The following is a 24,679-nucleotide window of genomic DNA, read 5'->3' on the forward strand; positions in this document are numbered from 1 at the left end:
GAAGATTACTTACAGGTGACTGGATTTATATCAATTATGTATGTCGGTGTTAGTTTCTCTTTTGCAATTAACTGTGGGCCGTTTGTGTCAAGATGTCTTTTTCCCTTATTTTTCTTATGTCATATCCTCTTGTCCCTTTTCATTTTCGGAATTAAAACAGAAGTGATGTGTGGGCTAAGGGTGATAATGAAGATGGGCTGAGATCTTAGTGAAATCACTGTAGGAAAAAAATCGTAAAACCTTCCTGCTCAAGTGTGGTAAGGACGTGTTACCTGGGACTTGTTAAAAAAAAATCCTGCTGGATGATGACAAAAACAAACACAAAAGATAACTAACTCCATTTCTTCTTTTAATGTATCTCGTGAGCTTGGAAGATAGATACATAAAATACATTTTTGAGGTTTATTAAAAAAAATCATTTGAAAGTCTTTTCTGATTCTGTTTGCCTTAAAACAAATGCATAGGCTAAGAATAATTCGCACTACTTATCCACTCTCCCCATCCCCTTTTTCCCTATAAAAATGTCACAAGTTTCCTTTCTTGCTGGTCAGGAGTTTAAGTTCAAAAGATGTATTAGTCCAGTTATATTGGCAGAAAATAGTTGTCAGAGTAGAATAGCCTCGGGCTTTCTCCTGACTGGGGCATCACAGTTTCACAAAGGTGGAAATGAAAGCACGGACTCCGTGTTTGGAGAGGAAGAGAGCAGAACTGAGGCAAGTTCTGATAAAGCTCATTCCCTAGAGTGTGTTTCAGGACTGAGAAGGAGAGGAGCTTGGCTTCTGTTTGAATGATTGCCAGGAGTTTATTTTGAGACTAATGTAAGAGTTAAGATCCCTCTAAGCCAAAAATGTCGGTTCATTGTGAGCCCCCGGAGTGAGCTTAGCAGCGTTCCAGGGTTGAAATGAACCCTTTAACAACACAGATTGTTGGAACGAGCTGCTCATTTCCTGGACCAAGCAGACATTCCAGAGCCCTCTGGGACCAGCATGAACCCTTCCCTAGCTTCTCCTTTGCCCACACTGAACAAACCCTGAACTAGCATGTTCTCTAAGGGGTGGGAATATTAGAAGGTTAGGAAGGAAATTTAGGGCCAGAAAGGAAAGGAGAAAAGGCTAGGCCTTTTGGTTTGGTTTCCTGTTGGTTTTCCTTGCCTGCTTCTGAAAAAAAAATTTATAAACCTACTGACTTCTGAGTTTCTAGTGCTTGTTTTGAAGTATAAAATAAATGAACAACATGCGGACCTCATCATTTTTTATGCACTCTGGAGAGTTTTTATTGACTTTTTCAACAACATACAGTGTTGCTCTTTGGGAGATAGTCTCTTAGGTTCCCCACATAATCCCTATATGCCAGGTAAGATATGGCTTCCACATTCCTAAGAGTTCCTATCTCATTACTCAATGACTGATACCTGCTGATCACAGGCATAACTTCTCACCAGTCGCTTTTAAAGGCTTTGCAAATCAATGCATTTGCTTACACCTTTGCAAAAGGTATTCCCTTACTAATGATCAGTTCCTTAACTTTTGGAAGGGAAGCTTAATCAGGGCTAAGCACTGTATACTTTCCCATCACATACATTAATTAGTCTAATATATGTCTTATATATATATATATATATATATATATATATATATATATAGTTAGTCAGTCAGTCTAATATATTCATCTGTGTGGTTCTGGCATGTGTGGATAAGAAAACAACAAATGGGTATTGCAGAGAAGGAGTCAAGTTCTTTTCTTCTTTCCAGGGATCTAACCCTTATCTTAGTAACTCCAGAAATTCAAGATCTAAGATGTTTACTTTGCAATTAACAAAAGGAGAGAGATCCCTTTCTGAGGGTTTTGCTTGCATACTTAATTTCTAGTTATGCTGGTTGCTGGAGGGACAGATTATCCCCTGAGGCTCCCAATTTTTTCCTCAGTGTTGCAGATATAATAATGCTTGGCACACATGCAAACTTCATTTTTTTTTCTGGTGGCTTAAATGTTTAAACTCTTGGGGAACCGAAATAAATCTAGTTCTTGTGTAGATAAATATATGCAATTTATTCATTCGATGGTTAAGCCTTCGGAATCCCTAGTGTTGTTAAAAACACCTGATTCTCCCTAGCCAGGAACGAGAGATGGGACGCCCGTGGAAGCAACATTTTCAGGAACATGTTTCCCTCTGATGGTCATTTGTTAGTACTACAAAAACCAACCTGGAACAGGAGTAAAGCTCAAGAACAAGTAGAAATCCCTCTTCCTTTGAGGTATGGTGTTGTTTTGTTTTGTTTTGTTATTTTAGGGAGGGAGAGGGAGAGAGAGAAGGAGAGGGAGAGGGAAAGAGAGAATCTTAAGCAGGCTTCACACCCAGCAAGGAGCTCAACACAGGGCTCAATCTTACGACCTTGAAATCATGACCTGAGCCAAAACCAAGAGTCAGACACTTAAGCAACCAGGCACCTCACTATGATGGGTTTTTAAAGCACTTTCCCATTCCAACATATCTCTTTTCTACAGTGTAACAATTGGTTACACTGGAAGGGTTGCTAGATCACTCTGAGTCCCTTCTGATAACTGTTCAATTATGTTTGGGAAAATCCTTTCTGCATTTCCTAAGACTGGATAGTAATATATAATCAGTCCAACACTTTTTTCCCTAACCAGAAAAAAATGATCTAAAAGAAAATCCTACCCCAAGCAAATCTTTTCTGTCATCCATTCACTCGCTCAGCTGTATCTGACACAGTAATTCTCAACCCTGCGTGTTGGCTGCATATTGGGATTTCCTGAGCAGCTTTTAAAAATGTGGATGCTGGGACCGTACTTCAAAACAATTCTTACTTGGTTTTGACTAGGACGTAGGTGTTGGTAGTTTTAGGCTCCTGTGGTGACTATAATGTGCTGCAAGGGCTGAGAACTACTAAGCTAATATTCTTGAGCACCTACTATGTGCCATTCGTTGTGGTAGTGCTAAGGATTCAATGGTAGGGACACAAATGGGCCATGCTCACTTTCTTCTTTCTCTTCTTCCTCCTCCTTTTCTTCCTCTTCTTCCTCCTCCTTCTTCTGTTTTAACTAGGCTCCATGCCCAACGTGGGCCTTGAACTCAGGACCTTGAGATCAAGAGTCACATGTTCTACTGACTGAGGCAGCTGGGCACCACCACACTGACCTTCTGACACTTCCATTCCCAGGCCATACATACTATCCCCTCATCTGGATCATTGCCCTTGTTCATTGCATAAATAACTCTTCCTCATCCTTCGTGTCTCAGATGCAATATCACTTCTTCAAAGGTATTGCTGCCCTTCCACCTAAATTAGGTCCCATATTATTTGCCTTTATATAGCATCTCTTCTCTTCCTTCATAACACTTATCCCAGTTGTAATTACAGGTATTGCTCCCCAGTGGAAGTCTCACAATCAGAACTCAGGATCAAACAGATTTTGGTGTTGAGGAAGAAGAGGCAGATTTACCTGAAAAGAAAGGAGTTGGAGCTTTAGGGCCCTGTAGTGGGCTGAATAACATCCCCTCAAAGATGTCCATGTCCTAATTCCCAGAACTTATGACTACGTTACCTTGCATGGTAAAAAGGACTTTGCAGAAGTGATTAAGTTAAAGGCCCTGAGATGGAGAGATTCTGGATTAATAAGGTATGCCTGATGTTATCCAAGTGTCCTTATAATGAGACAGGAGGATCAAAGTTAGAGAAGATGTAAGAGTAGAAGCAAAGGTCAGAAGGAGAAATGATGCTAGATGGCTGGTTTTAAGGATGGAGGAAGGAGCCACAAGCCACAGAATATGCGCAGCCTCAGGAAGCTGGAGAAGGGAAGGAAATGGATTTTCTCTAGAGCCTCCAGAAGAATGCAGTCTTGCCTACATTTTGATTTTAGCCCAGTGAAACTGATTTTGTACTTCTTACCTCCTAAACTATAAGAGGATGACTTAGTGTTGTTTTAGGTCATTAAGCCTGTGGTCATTTGTTACAGGGACAATAGGGAACTAATACAGCCCACCCCTTCTTTGTACAGTTCCCTTCCAAGACCCTGAAGTATGTTCACACGCCAAATGTTTCTGTAAAGCTTGTAAAATTAACATATTTTAGCTACAATAAAGACTGCTATCTCTTTCTACTCAGATTTCCCAAGGCCTCTTCTCCGGTTGAGTAGCACTGGAGTGAATACAGATATATTGGTGCTCTTGCTAAGTAGAAATGCAGTTGGGAATACTCCGGTTTGCATTTAGTGAGATACATTCATGTGGTTCATGGTCACAGGCAGCGTTAAGTTATTGTTGAAGCATAGAAATGGGTTCTATGAATACTCCTAATGACCAATTTGCTGATGTCCCCAGGTGTGGTGGCATGGAGGAGTCACAGAGTATGTGTAGTGTGCATCTCACTCCTTCAATCTCATCAGAGAAAAAAACTGTGGAGTGCCTGCATTTTTTCAAATCAAACGAAAAGAGTAATTCACAAAGAGGAAGAAATATGCTTGAATAGAAGTAATAAATAGGTTCTCAGATTGTTTAGTAAGCCAATTAATGGAGAGAAGTGCATCCCATCAACACACTGGGAAAGGTTTAGATTCTCTGCAGATTTTACACAATTTACGGGCATCAATGAAGAGATTATAAAGTCAACCCAAACCACAAGGGAGATATCCATGACATTTTGGTTAATAAAAGTCACCCATTCAGAGAGTATTTAATACTTATGATTAGTCACTTTACCAGAAAATGTGAAATGCCCTGAAATCATAATTCTTATGTGAACGAAATTTGAGAGAGAGTCTCTTGAATTTGACAGTTATCTTAAACATTTACATGACTTTACCAAGAACAAACTGTTAGACTGAATAATAACGTTTGAGTGTATGGACCTGAGACATCCCAGAGGGTGACCTGGTCAGGCGAGAGGTGCTAGAATTTGGAGAAGGGGTAATCACTGTGCAGAGGAAGTCTGTCAGAACAGAGCTGGTAAACTAAAACATATATATATATGTTTATATATATATATATTTGTATACAAATATATTTATATATAAACATACATATATATTTATTTACCTAATTATATGTATACCTACTATAAATATATATTTGTATATATTTATATTTTTATATTTATATATATATAATTTTATGTTTCCAGTAAATTAACTTCTACTACCCCACTACCCACTACATTTTTAGTGAGTTTTGACTGTATACACGTTGCGTTTAGTTCAGGAATCCTAAAAAATGGGATGTAAATATCCAACCATTGTTTAAAAAAAAAAAAAACTTTGCATCATATTTTAGAATTAAAGCAGTTACTATTATGAGTTTGTCCATTTGGCTTCTATATTAACTTTACCTGGAGGCCAGTGACTATTAATTGATACCTACGGCTTTTAATAAAATGGTCCTTGCTTAGAAGACTTCATTTAGCTGAGGGTGTGGAATGTCTATTTAGAATAGGATAGTGCAAAATGCTCCTGGACTGGAGTCCGAAAAACCTCTTCCTGGCCTGTCATTCTCTTCTCCCCACGCCAGGTTCTGTCCTTTCCGTAATTCAGAGCAGGCTCATTCCGAGTTTCCAGTTCTGGGCAAGCGGAGCAGCCTTTCGGGCCTCCAGCCTCCAGGGGGCGTGCGGCCCGACGCTGCGTAAGGCCGCTCTAGCCCGGAGGTGGGGCTCCGCCTGTCTCTATGGCCCGCCCCTCTCCTTTCCTCATCCTGCTGCTGCCGCCGCTCCTTCCTCAGCTCGGCCGTGTGTCAAAGGTACCTGGGTCGGGGCTCGTGGGCGGCCCCAGGACAGACCGCTGACACCTCCCCTGCCGGCCCTGACGCACTTGAGAGGCCCGGCCGGGGCCTGACCGAGGATTGAGGGGTGGAGGGCGAGGCCGCCGGGGGCCCCCCGCACCTACTTGGCGGCCGGAGGGAGCCCGACCGGGCGTCGCGGGTCCGCGGTGGCTTCCCCCAAGGGTGTGTCGCTCGTGAGGGCAGGGAAAAGGCCAGCGAGGGTTCTTGTTTGTGTTTGTGGGTAAAGGTTGTGGTCGTCCGCAGGAGAGGGCCAGCCCGGGTTTGCGGGGCCCGGGGCGGAGCGCGCTCACGGTTAATCGGGAGGGCCGAGTCGCAGCCCTCCGCCGGCGCGTCGTTGTGGCACGCGGAGCGAGCGTATGCTTTCGCGGCAGGAACACGGCAGTTCGTGGCGGATCGCAGGGAGACCCGCAGTCTAGGTGTGAACAGCTGTTGCGGTGAGACTGAACCGTCTCGAATGGCACCTGGCCCCGTGTTTAAAGAGCCGTTTGCCTCTTAATGTGCAGTGCGAGGAAGCGGGTGGTTCACCTGCCGGGTTTTCCAGTGCAGCGCCCTGTCTGGGGGAGAAGATGCATTTATTCTTTAAAATTGGCTACTGAACATAATTAGGTAAAAAATACATATATACCGCTGAATAGTGACACGTCTCACTCTTAAAAAAAAAAAAAATAACGGTGATACCAAGGAGCTCCTAGTTTAAACAGCTGCAATGTCCGTGGTTCAGGAATTATAGGGATAACTATTTGCAGTGCTTGCTGTGTGTCAGACATGATGCCGAGTGTTTGAATAGCTCTGTTTAATTCTTGTAGCCACCCTGTGAGGTACCATTTCCATTTTCCAGATAAGGAAACCGAGCACGGAGAGTCTGCGTTCACCTGTTGAAGGTCAGACAGCTAGCAGAGGGTGGGCTGGGGTCTGAGCCTCATCCGCCTTACTGCAGTGTTCTTGCTTCTGTTAAAAGTCCACACGTGTTTTAGAAGGGTGTGTGTGTGTGTTTGATTTGGTTTGTAGCCTGGGCCGATTTCTCTCAGGTGTAATTTTCCTGGCTATACCCAAGAGCCTTCTATGAACTTCTCTTTAGTTTTGAAGAAGTTTAATGAGAAAAATGTTTGCTCATTAAAGATTATAGTGGATAGTAAGTCAGGCTTGGACTTGGGCCCTCACCACCACCAACGCAGTTTGATTTGAAGTAGAGTTGGGTTTCTTTGGTTGTGTGTGTGTGTGCGCGCTTCGTTACTATTCTTCATTATTTGTGTTTCGATCTCATTTTAGTGAGTTCACTTTGTCTTTGCAGAATTAGGACAGTAGTGCTGAAGGGAGATGAAAGGGTTTTCAGTGACAGTTAACATCTTACTGGGTGTAGGAGAGGCGCTGGAGAGACACTGAAATAAAAAGGAATGAAGAGATTTTGGGCATGTTGTTTAGAGCAAATTGAGTTACTTACTGTGAAGGATAAACAATCTCCAGGGTTCCTGTGAACATCGGAAGGGAAGTCCTGCTTCCCAAGAGGAAAGAGGTTGGATACTAGAATCTCCCAAATCTCTTAGCCTTAACAGGATATAAGAGTTTATATACTCAACATTCTTATAGCAAAGGTATATTGAATGCCTTCCGTGGCCACGCACTGTTCTACTCACTGGGGAAGAGGGGTGGGGAAAAAAAAATCTTTGTGTTCCTGGAGCTAACTTTCCACTGGAGGAATGTGAGAATGGGTACAATAAACAAAATAATTGAAAAATTAAAGTATATCCAGTCAGATCGTAACTGTTGCTAAGAAGAAAAATAAAGCAGCTAAGGGAGATAAGAAGAACCAGAGAAGAAACAGATGCAGTTTTAAAATAAGGAACATCGTCATGGAGAAGATTCTTGAACAAAACTGGAGGGAGTGAGGGCCAGCCATGGCGCTATCTGGGGGAATAATAGTATATTATTATACTAATAATATATTAGTATATATTAATATATATTATTATATATATTATATAATATGTATAATATATTTATTATATATATATATATAGGTGCAGAAGGCTAGAAACTGCCAGTCCTACTGGAGGACCTGCAAGGAGGCCAGCAGGTTTCAGCAGATTAAGGGAGGGCAGAAGGGTCTGAGAGCTGACTGGTCCTGGTAAAGACCTTGGTTTTTTCTGAGTGAAGAGGGGAGTGGGTGGAAGATTTTGAGCAGAGGAGTTGGGGGATCTGATTTAACGTTTTTAAAGAGTTGCTAGCAAGGCTGCTTTGTTCAGAATCAACTGTGGGGGCAAGGATGAAAGAGGGGAGACTGGTTAGGAAGCGGTTTAGGAATCCAAGTGAAAGGTGATGGGAGCTTAGACCAGCTGGTAGCTGCCAGGATTTCCTAATGGATTGGATGTGGAGTATAGGGGTAAAAGAATGAAGCCTGATTCTAAGGCCTTTCCAGCTGTTGGAAGGATGGATTTGCTGTTTATAGAGATGGGGAAGATTTAAGGGTGGAGAGTTAAGGGGAGGTGGGTGGAGTGGGAATTAAGAGTTAGTTTTACATGTGTCGGGTTTGAGATGCCTGTTCACATGGAGTTATATGAGGCTGGAGTTGATGGGAAAGTTTGCAACCTGAAATAGAAATTTGGGAGTCATTAACAAGTAGATAGTATTTAAAACCATGAGATTGTATGAAATCTGGTCTAAAGAACAGAGGATTGAGCTCTGGGCCTTCCACATACAGTGGTTGGAGAGATTAAGAACCTCAAAGACTGAGAAGGAAAAAAAAAAAAAACCCTTTCAAGGTAGGAATATGGAGTGCTGGAAACCAAGTGAAGAGAGTGTTTCAGGAAGGAGAAAGTAGTCATCTGTGTCTCCTCCTCAGTTGACAAGTCATGTAAGATGAGGACTATGAAATGGCCATTGGATTTAGCAATGTGAAGGTCTTTGGGGACTGCACAAGAGTACTTTCAGGGGAAAGAGTACTTACCTGGGCTAAAACCTGGTTTTACAGAGAGAATAGGAGAGGAATTGGAGCTATAGACAACTCTTTAGAAAAAGTTAGTTGTAAATTTTTCATACATAAATTATTTGAAAGCACTGAAGTCATTTTCATAGTGACTAATTTTATTTCCAGCTTCACCCACTTAGCAGCTAGGCTTGGATTATTTTATCAATAACTGTTGGAAGTAAATAACTATGCTACTACTACTGATAATAATAATGTATTATTAACCTTCAAAACCAATACACTGGGAAGCTTGTCCTTTTGATATAACACATTTCAGGACTCATGAAAGTGCTTCGGTGACATGCGTTCTTTTACCACTTTGTTCTTACCTTAGGTTAAAAAACTAACTTACAAGTGTTACAGCTGTGCATTTAAAAACAAAAATACATGGATCCAGAAATTGAGAACTAGGATTTATTTTGAAGTGTGCTATCTCAGTAGTAGTAGTAGTAGTAGTAGTAGTAGTAGTAGTAGTAGTAGTAAGAACTGACTGTGTTGATATACATCATTTCTGTTTTAAGAATTAATTCATAAGTAACAAAGCTACGCCTGTCTTCTGTTACTTACAAAGTGTGAAGACTAATACTTCTTTGCAAATAAATAATAATATAAGACAGCATGGTTTAAAAAGGGAATAAATGTAAAACAAAACAAAACCAGAGTGTGGTTTTTATTTGAAGACGTGAATTTAGGTTCTTGTGTTTGCTCTGAGTAAGTTAATGCCCACATACAAATACAAAGTAATCAGTGAGATACCCAGCATATGGTATATTTACATCATTTTAGCTGTGGGTGTAAGCTCTTTCCGTGATCTTGTTTATACTGTTTCTTGTTTATACTGTTTCCATTGTAGCTACAGCCATTTGTTGCATTGTAAAGATTTAGAGTGATTAAAATATTTCAAAGTTCAGTGTTATGACCATTGATTTTTTTAATCCATCAATCTTATCTGCAAGATGACAGGTCCTTCGATCTGTTTTTTCAGCTGAGGCAAGTATTTTCTTAAGTTTGTGCCTTTTGTTTTGCTTTTTCATTTTTTATTTCCCCCTGTGGGAAATTTTCATGGGTTGGCTCTGGTTTCTACTTGTATTAACCATGTCACAAATCTTCAAGTTTTTTCTTTTCTTTTCCATCACTTCTTAAGGAGGCCTTTCTGTCCCTGATTTGATTTTCTGCAATATTTGTTCTGTTTCTTACTGCTCACAATTTGGATTTACATTTTTTAATGTTTTTATTTAACTTAGAGTTTTGTTTTATCCCAATCTCCTTCTAATAGTTTTTCCTCTCACCCTGGGTTCTTGTTTTTTTGCATATTCCTAAAGCACATTTTTTCCCCTGGATTTTTTCAATTTATTATTTTAAATCATTTTCAGTGGTATGGTTTTCTTCATGTAAAGCTGATGAATCTCTTCTGGTGCAAAATTTTTCATTGACTCCATGTTGATTTTGTTTTGTTATTCACCCTTTAAAAATTAAAGAACTTTTGAGATTGTCACTATACTATTGAATTGTCATGCCAAATTTGCTTAATACCATTCTACTAAAGACTTTTTCTAGATTTCTTACAAGGAAAATAATTAGAGAATTTCTTACAAGGAAAATAGAGAATTGGATTGTGTCTAGGCATTCCATAAAGCACTCTGTTGTAGTGTGGACGAAGGATTTACCTATTTAAAATAATTTTTGCTATTATTAAAACTTAAGTTTATAGTTATGTCTTTGTAATAAAGTCCCTTTTTGATGAACCAGTTAGTAGACATAAGAATGATCAGCTTATAAACTTTATATATAAAGATAAAATCAGGGGCGTCTGGGTGGCTTAGTGGGTTAGAGCCTTCAGCTTGGGTCATGATCCCAGGGTCCTGGGATCGAGTCCCACATCGGGCTGTCTGCTCAGCGGGGAGCCTGCTTCTTCCTCTCTCTCTGTCTGCCTCTGCCTACTTGTGATCTCTGTCAAATAAATAAATTAAATAAATAAATAAATAAAATTTAAAAAAAAAATCAGTGGCAAAGGAACAGCTAATTTCCAGATTAAAAGGATTCTTGTTCCTTTTTCTTCCAGCTTTACTGAGGTATTAGTGACAAATAAAATTGTATATATTTAGGTTGCACAACATAATTTTTTAAGGGGTACAACGTGATGATTTAGTATTCTTACACACTATGAAATATTTACCACAATCAGGTCAGTTAGCACATCCATTATCTCACATAGTTACCTTTGTGTGTGTGTGTGTTGAAACACTTAAGATCTACTCAGCAAATTTCAAGTATATAATACAGTATTACTATAATCACTGTACTGTACATTAGAACTTCAGAGCTTAGTCATCTTCTAACTGAAAGTTTATGCATTTTGACCACTATCTTTTCCTCCACCCTTCAGTCCCAGACAACCACCATTCTATTTTCTGGTTCTATGAGTTAGGCTTTTTGAAGTTCCACATATAAATAAGATCATACAGTATTTATCTTTCTGTGTCTGGCATATTTCACTTAGCATAATGTCCTCCTTGTTTAAGCATGGTATTGTAAATAGCAGGATTTCCTCCTTTTTTATATCTGAATAGTATTCTATTATATATGTGTGTGTGTGTGTGTGTGTATACATACATCCGTATATACAATTTGTTGCCTCTGGCTCTCTTTCATGTCACCATAAACACATATATACAAAAAAAAAAATAGTGATATTTGTATGTATTTGATAAGCTATCCAGTAAGTAGACTTATTTTCCCCCTGGAAGTTTGTGCCTCTTAATCTCTTTCACCTACTTTGCCTATTTTTTAATCAGGTGTTTATTTGGTGTTGAGTTCTGTAACTTCTATATATATTCTAGATATTAACCCTTTTGGATATACCATTGCAGATACCCTCTCCCATTCAGTAGGTTGCCTTTTGTTTTGTTGATGGTTTCTTGTGAAAAAGCTTTTTATTTGGTGTAACCCCAATAGTTTGTTTTTGTTTACCTTACCTGAGGAGACATATCCATAAATATGTTGCTAAGCACTAATAAGTAGTACTTTCCACAAATTTCTGAATATAATCACTTAAAAGATATGTGCATGATGTTATTTAGGAATGGTAGCAAGTTACTCAGAAATAACTGCAAGAACATAGTTTACTTAGCTACCTTTTCCACATTGGGTCTTTATGAGACTAGATACTTTGTTGTATTACTTTCTAAAACAAACATATTAAAACTAGCCAAATAACCTATGTATTTTCTCTTACTAATTACATTGTCTCTTTTTCCTTTAACCTAAGTTTAATTTTTTTTTTTTTAAGTAGACTCCATACCCAGCATGGAGCCCAATGTGGGGCTTGAATTCAGAGCCTTAAGATCAAGAGTCAGATGCTTATCTGACTGGGCGACCCAGACGCTCCAACCTAAGTTTACTTTTAAAATAAAATGTCCTGAGTGTGATGTTGTTGGAAGAATTTAGACATTTGTAACTTTGGTGGCATTTTTAGCCCTAAAGTCAAGTCAGTCTTTTTTTTCCCCAGTTGCCAACTGGCACAGCTTCTTTCATTTAAATCTTTATCTCCCCCTTCCCCCATCTTTTGACTGTATTTTGCCTGTTGACTGTTATATTGACTTATTCTTGAAAACAAAAACTGGTATTGCCTAAAAAAGGGATTTTCCCACAGTGAGCTTATTTTTATCTCACTTGTTTATTCAAGGTATCTTTTCAACTTGTTCTCTGGGTTATCTCCTTGGTTAGTTCCTAGAATTTACCACAGCTCTCAGTTAGCATCCAGTTCCTTGTGCTGTTTGTTCCACTGAAGTGTGAGATTTCTTAGGCCTTAATTCATCTCATTCTTGAAGCGATAGATATCTTTACACCCCACCCTTCCTTTGACCTTTGTCTTTTAATGAAACATGTAACAAAAACAGTATTTTTTGCCTCTTAGAAAGCAGTTACAGGTGCATGTAACAGTAGGTTAGATATTAAGTAGTAATGACCATTCTAGGTTCTGTGTTAAATATTTGGCTCTAAGTAACAGAAAACCTAACTTAAACTGTCTTAATAAAAAAAAGGGACTTCACTGATGCCTGTATTTCAAAATTCCAGAGTTAATATGTGCTTCAGATGAGGTTTGATTGAGGCTTGACTCCATTTTTCTGTGTGCTTCCTATATGTGTGTGCACACATGCATATGTGTGTGTATCTGTGCACATGTGTATAAAATATATGTCAAAATGACAAACAATTTTTTGGTATTATTTATACACACTGTATTTTTAGGAAAAAAAGAGAATGTATCATTCCAGCATTCCAAGCAGAGACTTATTGGACTGGTCATATGTCTCCCTCTCAATAAACCACTACAGCTAGGGGAATATAAATATTAAATGGCTTAATATAATCAGGTCTGACCCTTTAAGGCATGTGAGCAGTGAAGAGTTATACTGTTGGGTACTCTGGTGCAGAAAAACGTAGGAATAGATACTAGGTAGGCAGCCAGTGTGTCCACTACAGTGGCAGTAGCCTTCTGAGGATAGAAAAACACATATAGTTGTTTTAGATCAAAATGGTACATTAAGTTCACATTTCAGTACATGGCAATAATTAATCAAACATAAAAAGAGGGAACCAGAAAAACGTAGTGAGAACAGCACATAAATTAAACATCTCTATGGAGTAGAAGCACAGTGTGATGAGTGGAGCTGCAGCTGTTCTGGAAGTGGGCAGTGGTAGGCAAATATTTGGCTCCTGCTGGGTGATGAGGATTACAAGTGCTCTACACAGGACAGGAGTGGAATAAGATTATGGCTTAAAGTCAAGGCTTTGGGTAGAAATTCCCTAAGCAGGAAAGGAGTCCAAATAAAACTGTTCTTGACTGCTGTTGGAATCAGATGGCTTAAAGAAACTGGACCTAGCAAGGCAGAAGGGCATGGCAGTCTCACAGCCAGGAACTGAACTGGGCTTTGGCTCAGCAACTAAATCTGTAATAGCCCCATTATCGCTGAGAGACAAGAGCTCAACTTACATTTTATAAGACCTGGTTCTGGACTACATTCCCAGGTGGCAAAGTGGAGGCAGCTATCAGAAGGAGTGAGCATGGGGGAGAAGGAATGGAGAACAAAAAACAAACAAAACTTTTTCTCAAAAGAAGCTTGCAGGGGCGCCTGGGTGGCTCAGTGGGTTAAAGCCTCTGCCTTTGGCTCAGGTCATGATCCCAGGATTCTGGGATCGAGCCCCACATCGGGCTCTCTGCTCTGCAGGGAGCCTGCTTCCTCCTCTCTCTCTGCCTGCCTTTCTGCCTACTTGTGATCTCTGTCTGTCAAATAAATAAATAAAATATTTTTTAAAAAAAGAAGCTTGCAGCACAAATTCTGAAAAGAATGAAGAAGATGCTAAGTGCTAAGAAGAACTCATCCAACAATATTAACACTGGAACACAGATTCAGTCCTGACAAAAAATTTTAGGAAACCATCCAACAAAGATTTTTAATTAAGTATCTATATGCTCAAAGAGAAAAAGGACTCACATTTATTAAAAATGAAGAGTAAATTATGAAATAAAAAGTAAAGTGGATATGAAGAATTAATTAGAAATGAAAAATTATAGTAGTTGAGTTTTTTTTTAGGTGTAATAAAATTTTAGATTCAAAGTAGCCTGAGCATAAGTAAATTAGAAGATGGAGCTGAGAAACTGCACTTAGAATGTAGCACAGAAAAACTTTTTTTTAAAGGATATGTTGATCATTGAGTTTCCAAAATATATCGAATAGGAAGATACTGTTGAAAAGCACTATTTGAAGAGAATTTGCCAGAATGCAAGAATGTCATGAGTGCTTAGATTATAAATCCTTTCTGAATTCCAAGCAGGATAAGTAAATTCTCCTGAATAGATCCCAGTAAAGTGTAGAATATTGTAGAACATTAAGGATAAAGTGAAAAATTTTAAGCCAAACAAAGAAAAAGACATTCCTACACAAGAACAACAGTTAGACTGAAACAGACATCTCCTGGCAATAATAAATGCCTGGAAGCATCAGGGCGAAAGCTTCAAGGTACTGAGGGAAAGTGACTGGCAACTACAACCTCACGATCACCTGAACTTTTATTCAAGAATCAAGTCAAATCAAGTCATCTGCACATTTGCAAAGAGTGAAAGAAGCTACTTCTCACATATCCTCACTAAAAGAAGTAGAGAGTGAACTTCAGCCAGAAGAGTGAATCCCGAGGGGAGGCATGGGATTTTTTTGAAAAAGAGTGATCTGATTGATAAAATGTTAATAAATTTAGTTGACTTTAAGTTTTAGGGGTTTGGGAGAGGTATTTTTTAAAGGGAAAGCTAAAACTCTTAGAAATCTTGGAGCCATGTATGGTGGTTATAGTGCATTCTGGTCATTGTGTTCAGAATAAAATTCCAGATAATTTTAGACTTCAAGAAACATTACTAACATATATGTCAAAATTTTTAAATAACTAGTTAAAAGAAATAGACAAAAAAGATAAACAGAAAACACACAAAATAGGTGGAAATCAGTCCAAATAGGTTAGAAATCACAGAAAATATAAGTTGATTAAATTCACCTATGGGGGGCGGTGCGCCTGGGTAGCTCAGTGGGTTAGAGCCTCTGCCTTCGGTCAGGTCATGATCCCAAGGTCCTGGGATCGAGCCCTGCATTGGGCTTTCTGCTCAGCAGGGAGTCTGCTTCCCTTCCTCTCTCTGCCTGCCTCTCTGCCTACTTGTGATCTCTGTCAAATAAGTAAAAATCTATTAAAAAATAAATTCACCTATGGGGAAAAAAAATCTTCAGAACTGTTAAAATGCAATCTAGTTTCCTGTTTACCAGACATACACCTAAACCAGAGCTATACATAAAGGTTGAAACAGAAAAATATCCCCTCAAAGTTATAATCATAGAAAGATACTACAATAATGTTAATATCATTAATGTCAAATGTTGAGGCAAGAAACATTAATAGGAATAAAGAAGCACACTAATAAAAGAAACAGTCTTCTGGGAAGATAGAGCAGTGATCCATGTACCTAAACATAGTCCCAAAATGTAACCCCAAATTACATGGGTTTACAAGAAAAATCGATAAATTCACCATCATGGGGAGAAACTGTTAACACTACTTTCAGAAGCCAATAATATATCAGATGGCAAAAAATTGGAAAAATACAGAATATTTCCACAACAAAATTAAAAAGATTGATCAAATGTATGTATATGAAGAGTAGAATCCTGTCTTCAACTAATGCTTCATACGTTCTTTTCAGATACACATGGCACATTAACCAAAAGAAAGTCTAAATTTTAAAAAATTCTTGCCCCAAAGACCATTTTCTTTTACCACAGTGCAAATAAATTAGAAATGAACAAAAAGGTTTTCAAATCCCATGTATGGGTATTTAAAATGCATTTCTATATAATTAATAGGTTTAAAAGAGGACATCACAGAAATTATAATATTTAAACAACAGTGTGAAATACCAATGGGGTCCAGTTGACACTTTAAATTTATAGATTTTTTTTCTTTTCCTAAAAAAATTATATAGATTTAAATAAATTTGTTAAAAGGTAAGATTAAAAGTGAGTTAAGGATACAAATCAAGAAGGTAAAAAAAAAAAAAAAGAAACCACATATAAAAAATAAAAAAGAAGAAAAAAAAAAAAAAAAAAACAAAAAGCAGAAAAAAAAAACGGGTTTCTCCCCCCCCCCCCCCAGATTATTTATTCGAGAGAGAGCAAATGCATACATGCAGGGGGAGGGACAAAGGGAAAGGGAGCGATAGAACCCGCAAGCAGATTCCCCACTGAACTTGGAGCCAGATGGGGATGTGGGCTCAATGCCAGGGCTGTGAGACCCTGACCTGAGCCGAAATCAAGAGTTGGCTGCTTAACCAACTGAGCTACCCAGGCGCCCCAGTTTGAAAAACTAAATATAGAAACTTTTACCAATAATGATCTAGGAAAGAAAAACAAAACAAGAAAAAGCACAAATAAACAGCATCGGAAACAAAAAAGGAAACTATGCAGATATAATAGAGATTTTTCAGTCAGGAGCGTGTGTAATGCATAACTTTATGCCAATAAATTGGAAAACTAAAAAGTTTAAAATAATAACGTCTGTGGGTCAGAGATTTCAAAGTGGCTTAGCTGAGTGGTTCAGGCTCAGTGTATTTCAATCAAGATTTCAGCCAGGACTAGCCATCTGAAGGCTTGGATGGATCTTTTCCATGGTGGCTCCCTCACAAGACTATTGGCAAAAAGCTTCAGTTCCGTGCTTTTTACTGGCAGTGCTTCATCACAGAAACGTCTGTAGTACTGCTTGGGTGTCCTCATGACACGGCAGCTGGCTTGTTTCAGAGTGAGTAATCCGTGACACAGTAAGAGGGAGGCTGCATTGTCTAATTTATGGCCTGTCTTACAAGCCACTTCTACCATATCCTGTTTGTTAGTGGTGAATTAGTAAGCCTGTACTGGGTGGGGGGGTGGTTGGTACATAATTTAATTTGACCTCTTGAAGAAAGATGTAGTGAATTTTCAGGCATGTTTTTAAACCAGCGCACTGTACTTAATGTAAGTGATATGGCAATACATAGAAAATTCAAGAGAACCTGTAGATGTATTAATAGAATTACTAAGAACTCAGCAGGGTTGCTAATGTGAGTCAGCACATATGCATCAGTTTCGTTCTTTGTACCGGTAATAACCAAAGTAAAACTGTAGTAAAAAGAGACCTCAATCACAGCAGAAAGAACAATGAGTTTTTTAAAAAATAAAATGTATAAAAGATATACAAGACCTTCATGGGGAAGATTATAAAAATGTATTAAAAAGATAGCAAAGAATATCCAGAGAGTTCACGTTCGAGGGTATGACTTTGTATAGTAAATAAAATTTCCAATAGGCTTTCTGTGGTACATGTCAAAATAATCCTGACGTTCAGATGGGATAGAAGATTGCAGATAATTGTTATAATGATTATGAAGAACAACGTTGTGAGACTTGCCATAGAAGATGTCAAGAACTAGTGATGATGACACTGAAGTAATTAAGACAGTGTGATATTGGCACATATATGTTCCACAGACCGTTAGAACAGAGTAGAGAGCCAGAAACAGATATATATAGAAGAAATTTGTTGTATATTAGAGCTACATTATCCAGTATTGTGGCTATTTAAATTTTAAATGTAAAGTGCCTAGCATTAATAACTGCAGTAGTGGTTCTCAGCATTCTGGTGTTCTAGTATTAATGCTGTTTTTCGGTATTTGGGGTGATATACTGTGGGTTTAGAGGCATTTAAAAAACTTTTTAAAGTATTTATGTTTTGGAACATACCAAGGGAATTATATGGAGAGCCATGTAGCTAAAAACTTGAGATCCTTGGTCACTAATCACTTTTTCTCATATTGGTCACAATGCCCTGGTAGGTCTCTGGGCAGTTAAAAATAGTTTGTTGGGAAACCGATACAGGGATTTGCCAGCCCTACTCCCATTTCTGAAAAATTCCCTAGAACTCTGAGTACATAGACTTAAAGTGAGCCAACTCACAGATCTGCCATTTTAACAGGAGAGGCTTTGTAGGGGCCAGGTCTCAGTCAGAAAGAATGTTGTTATAATTCATTGTCCTTTTCACTCGGAAATACTGTTCTATTGATGAAGCTATCAGGACTGCTGATTCAGCTCTGCCGTAGAATACTGGCATTTCCCACATTGTGCCCCACATTTTAGGTTCCTAACTGGCAGCTAGAAGAAAGCTCCAGCCAAAAAATACAACTTCTCCCTGTAATTCTTATTTTTATCCTCCTAAAATGGCTCAAAAAATTTAGGGGGGAAAATCCTTATTTCTCTTTTCTTTAACCTATAGTCGTTTGATTGTCACTCCTTATTTTCTTTCTCTGGGTATCAGAGGACGCCTCCCCAGAGTAGGTTGCCCCGCAGTCTAAAAGGGGGCAGCAGGCAAGGAAACAAAGGCTCCCCTTAAAGTCTCGGACGTCTATTCTTCATCCTTTACTCGCTTTCTACCAAAGGTCTTATCCTTAATTCTTAGGGAATTAAGGAAAAAGAGGAAATGTCTCACACCCCAAATGGTGGTCCTTTTGTCACTGTTCATAACCATGCCATTTTTAGAGGCTGTTTGGTTCACTTGGTTCCTTAGTCCTCTCTTCAGTCATTTTTTTCATCATATATCCTTATTTACTAGGGTCCCCAGAGGTTCGAATAAGTGAGGTAGGATACGAGTCTAATAATGACATGTCAGGAGTTCTTGAATTTTAAGCGTCTTCATAGGCAACATCACTGTAAGCAGTATGGAGCCCTCGACCACAGTGGTTCATATAGCTTCACATGCAATCAGAGCACACCTCAAAGAAGTCTGCTAGATCCTTTGTGGGCTTGTATAGCCTAGGGAGGTGCCTTGTCTACCCTATGTCACTATGTGAAGGATGCCATACATGCTAGCATCCATCTGGTGCACAACTGAAAGCATTAGGTGGGGACAGATTACAATAAAACTGTGACAAACTTATGTTAAAAATGATGTACCTTATATTTCCACCGTGAATCATGAATGGAGCCAGAATCTTGAGGGTAAGGGGTAGTTTGCTTGTCAAGTAGCATGTTAAGTTAACAGCCTTTCTGATTCTCAGTATCCTTAAATGTAAAATAAGGAGATTGAGTTGAATAATCCTGAATGGCCTTCCTGGCTGTAAAAACTTCATAGAAGTATTCAACTTTCTCCTTAAAACAGAGTCTTGTGCCATCAGACTACTTGAGATGAATCTGGCTTACATTTTGTGAACTATTTAGAAAATGAGTAATTTACAAAAGTTGTAGTTCCTGTATTTTTAAATAACACCAAATAAATGAATAAGTAGGAATGTCATTTTTTTAGGGGGGGAAGGGCAGAGGGAGAGAGAATCTCAGTTTCACAACCCTGAAATCATGACCTGCGCTAAAATCAAGAGTTGGACGCTTCACTGAATGAGCCTCCTAGGCACTCCAGGAGTGTCATTTTTTTAACACTTTAATTTTGTATAAATGAAGTCTGCTGAGGTGGGTTTAATGAGATTTAGATCTCCAAATAGTCCTGGAGTCATATTTATGCTATTAATTTGCCTGGTAAACTTTTAAATTGAGGTATAATTGACATGCAACATTATGTTAGGTAAACTTTTTTTTTTTTTTTAAGGAAAATTGAGCTTTATCTCAATTCTGAATTTTCACTAATTAAGAATTATTGAGAATGATAATGATAAGTAACTGTGAAATAAAACAGGAACGCCTGGCTAGTTCCTTCAGTAGAGCATTAGTCTCTTAATATCAGGATCGTGAGTTCGAGCCCCACATTGGGTGTAGAGATCTAAAATAAATAAGTAAGTAAGTAAACTTTAAAAACAAAAACAAAACAAAAGAAAAAAGAAATGAACAAAAACTTCAAAGTGTTCCCTCTTGCTGTATTCTGGTTGTAGATGCTGAAGTTGTACTTGAAACCCAGGTAGGCCACAAGGTGGCACCATTAGGTCACAGATAAAGTGCTGTTGTTGGAAAAAAAAACTCTGATTTTTAAAAAAATCACTTTATTACAAAAATAATTCATATGCATGAAAGACTTCAGATTGGCATTCCAGTGCTTATTTAATATCTTTATTATATAATTACAAATTATAAACTGAAGACTTCCTATGGGGGCAAGTCATTTACTAAGAATATTAAACATTCTAAAATTACACGGTAAAGATTTTGGAAAATACTGAAAGGTATTAGAATAAAATAAAATATCCACGGTACCAGTACTCCATTTGTGAACAATTAATTTTTATTTTAAGCCAATATTTTTCCAAAAGTTGAACTGAACTAAATTTTAATGCAAGAATATAAGTAAAGTAGTACAAACATTGGAGAAAATATATAACAGAAATCCTTGTTTGGTGTTTTTTGATTTTCTGATGGAGAAAGAAAATTTTACACAAGTGTTTTCTCACTATCCCAATGAGTAAGAAATCCATGAGAATAATGATTCCAGGAACTTAGTCACTTCCTATAAAGTAGAAAATATTCCCAAATATTTTGTTGTTGTTTTCTCACACTTAGAAAAGATTACTTTGAGAAGATTGCAAAGAGTTAATTCAGAATATGTGGGCTAGACTAATGTTTCCCTTTACGTAATCTTTGATGAAAAGTTTCCTAAACTAATTCATTATACAAAAAAGAATCTTATGAAAGCAAACTTAGTGCCATTTGTTTTTTGCCCATAAAATGAGGATAATCGATCATACTTACCTTTTATATAAGACTTATCTAAGGGTTAAATCAATCATTCCAGGAAAAACAATAAGTGCCTAGAATATAACAACTTAGTAAATGTTAAATATTATGTATCTCATGTTGCTAAGCAGTTGTTGCATAGTAATAGCAGACATATAAACAAATCCTTGTTTCTTTTTTCATTAAGCTTTCTTTCCTAAGAGTGTTTACTAAGTAGTACCTGATTAGCCTACTTTCAATTATTGTATGAACTTAAGCATAATGAACTGGCCTTTAGTAGCATCCTGTAATTCACACATTTCAATTAACCTCACCTTTATTGCTTTAATAAAGTTTTAATTAAGAAGCAATTGAAAGCTTGGCATTGAAGAAATCACAACATTAAGAATTTTAAACAAATCAAGTTAGACTTGGAAATATCACAAAATCAGATATAAAGTAAAAATATATCTGTAGTAGATACAGATCTATCTAAAAATTATTCTTTTTGAACTTCTGTTAATTATTTTTGAGACTTGGAAGTAAAATTCAGAAGGTTCTACTTATAAACTTCCTCCTTCAGATGGTCTTCATGGTGCTAGAATATCCTGAAAGGATAATATTCTCAATTCTTTTTTAATTTACTTTCATGCTATCAAAAAGGGCCTACCTTTTTTCTTTTTTAAGAACTCAAAACAAATATCCACATATTTTGCCTTTATTTTGGACAGATAACTCCAAAGTTAGGAGTTGAGATTCTAGCCATACAATCTGTGAGAATTTATTTCCCAGGCCCTTCTAAGACAGTCATCCAAAAAAAATCGATAAATAGGGGTTCTAAAAGGGATTCATATTAAAGTGAACTATAGTTTAACATGAACCATACACCAGAATCTTTGAAGTTTTTATTGTGAGCAAAGCAAGCATTGCATCAGGATTGCTGTCAAAGTAAAACTGTTTTCCATAAAGAAATAAGACCAGGGGCACCCAGGTGACTCAGTTGATTGAACATCCATCCGACTCTTGGCTTCAGCTCAGATTATGATCTCAGGGTTGTGGGATCAAGCTCCAAGTGGGGCTCTGGTCTCAGCAGGGAGTCTGCTTAAGATTTCTTCGACTTCCTCTGTCCCTCCCCTGCCCCCCACCACATTCTCTCTCAAATAAATAAATCTTTAAAAAGGAAAAAAAAACTTATTCCACATTATAGCTGGATCCATTTGTGTCACATCTGTTAAATACATTGCCTGAGAATCCATTACGATAGATTCCATTACGAGAATTATGAGAACCTATCATGATAGTACTAAAAATACTATTTAAAGGTCTCTTAGACTATGTTTTGTTTGTTTTTTAAGATTTACTTATTTTAGAGAGAGTGAGCAGGGGGAGGGGCAGAGAGGGGGGGAGATAAGCAGACTTCCTGCTGAACAGGGAGCCCCACACAGGGCTTGATCCCAGAACCCTGAGATAATGACTTGAGCCAAAAACAAGAGCCGGTCACTTAACCAACTGAGCCACCCAGGTGCCCCTCTCAGACTATGTTTTGATGAGCTTAAAATGTCAGTGAATTTAAATTCGGGTAATAGGAAAAATGCAAAGCAATTTTTTTAATGTGCTAAGGAATTTAATAAGAAAATTATGGAAAATTAGAATATTAAAGAATAACACCATTAAAATTATTTTTTGAAGACTGGTAATGTAGAAGGGTGTTCATGATACAGTAAGTAAAAAAGTTTAACATTTGCATTTATAGTATGAATTAAATATATATTTATACAAAGAAAAAAGGCTGGAGGGCCATAGCACCGAAATAGTAATAATAGTTATTTCTAGTTGGTAGGATTATGGGTAACTTTTATTTTCTTCTCTTTGTTCATATTTATTTTCTTAATAAATTTACAATAAATTATAGGTTTGGTCATAAAAAATGTTACCTTAAATTCTCGTTAAGATGGGGGTGCCTGGGTGGCTTGGTCAGTTAAGGATCTGCCTCTGGCTCAGGTCATGATCCCAGAGTCCCCGGATTGAGCCCCTCATTAGGCTCCTTGCTTAGTGCTGAGTCTGCTTCTCCAGCTCTGCCCCTCAACCCGCTCATGCTTTCTCTCTCTCTCTTTTTCTCAAATAAATTTTTTTAAAAATAAAATAAAATCTTTTTAAGATGAACTTAATTGAATGTATAATCCACAAAGAATTATTGGATTCTCCTATGTCTAGATTTCAGAAAAAATGTGCCAGGCACTATGTAATATGCAAGGATACACAGACATCTCAGACCCATTTCTTGCATTTTAGAGACAAGGTCTGGCAGGAATTTTTGCAAACATTTGTGAACAAGCAATCGAGCTTTGTGTGAACCATTTCCTACTGATTATCTTGATAACTGCATAGAGGTGGCATATTAGAAACAGTGTAGACTAAATTTGAAGCCCACTCTGCCATTTAATAGCAGTGTGGCGTTAGACTTATTAACCTCTCTGAGCCTCGGAAATTATTAAGACCACTATATTAAAGAAATATAGCTATTGAAGAAAAGCAGGCTGAAAAAATATATTATTAACATTTTGAGAAGGAATTGTTAAAATTTTGACTTGTGCAGAGCTAGATTTCTTTTAGATGTGGCTTTTTTCCCTTACCTAGTATCTGTGGATCTGTACAGCACTTGGATTTTAAGAACAGTAATTCTAAAGTGCTAGCAGTTAAGATTTAATGACTTCATTGGAAGTTCTTATTTTATGGTTCTTTGAGGTTATTTTTGTATTTTGAAACAACTGTATCCTTTTAAAAGGTTAAGAATAACCACATGAAGTATAAAGAATCCAGATTTGGGTTTCCATTTACTGTATATCGCTCTCAGTTTTAGTACTTTTCTAGGACATTAGAAAATGTAGGCAGTCCGATCTGATAATGTGTCTCTCCAGGTATGCCATTTTTTCCTTGCATTTTGCTGAAGTGTCTGGTGCTTTGATCTCTGATCAAAGTTGCTATGTAGGCATAATGTCAGTCCATTTGAACCAAGAATGTATCACTTAGTCTTGCCTTTCCCAGTGAAAGGCAAAATGAAAAATAAATCAATACATTATGTATGGTTGGTGATACTGGATATAGAAGATGAATTTAAAGTTAGGTTTAATGAGTATATATTAAAATACAACAGGTTTTCTCCATTAGTTCTTACCCACCAAGAATACTATCTTAAGGTTATGTAGATATGACCCAGTATTGACATAAAAATATAAAAGAAAAAGAATACTAACTAGAACTTTCTATCAAGTCAGTGACTCACATGCTTCCTCTAAAATCTTCTTATTGTTTTGTCATTTGGATTGAGACATGCGCTGTGTAGCATTAGGAGTTCTTGTTACTGACATCTAGGTGACTGCTTCCCTCCAAGACATGACCCCCAGAGTCCGCCTTTTAACAATCCCAGGGAATTGACCTCTGAACTAGGCACTGTCCTTCATGGACACTGTCCCTTAGGAACCAGGCTGTGGTGAACAAGGAGAGGATTTGGGGGGCTTGACTGTTCCCACAATTGACTGTTTTTGTGGGTTTTCCTCTGCCAGGAATCTGTTATCAATTTCCTTTCTTGGAGGTCTTTACTCCCCACTAGAGGTCACCCCATTGCTAGATGATGCTCTGTTACCAGGGGATCAATGCTCAATGTTCCATGCAGGCTATCTTCAGTACAGCAGAGAAGTATCT

At 37.8% G+C, this 24,679-nt stretch overlaps 1 protein-coding gene across 1 annotated transcript in view; it reads left to right on the forward strand.

Annotated features, from left to right (window-relative positions):
* The first annotated feature begins 5,690 nt into the window (after nt 1-5,690).
* LOC111146761 (ankyrin repeat domain 46) overlaps nt 5,691-24,679 on the forward strand; it is a 32,786-nt gene continuing 13,797 nt past the window's right edge. The window contains exon 1 of the mRNA XM_022502445.1: nt 5,691-5,749. The gene's annotated coding sequence lies outside the window, so the exon portion shown is untranslated. The remainder of the gene's footprint in view (nt 5,750-24,679) is intronic.

Source organism: Enhydra lutris, unplaced genomic scaffold, assembly GCF_002288905.1.
Source record: "Enhydra lutris kenyoni isolate GAN:26980312 unplaced genomic scaffold, ASM228890v2 scaffoldscaffold14, whole genome shotgun sequence".
NCBI lineage: Eukaryota > Metazoa > Chordata > Mammalia > Carnivora > Mustelidae > Enhydra > Enhydra lutris.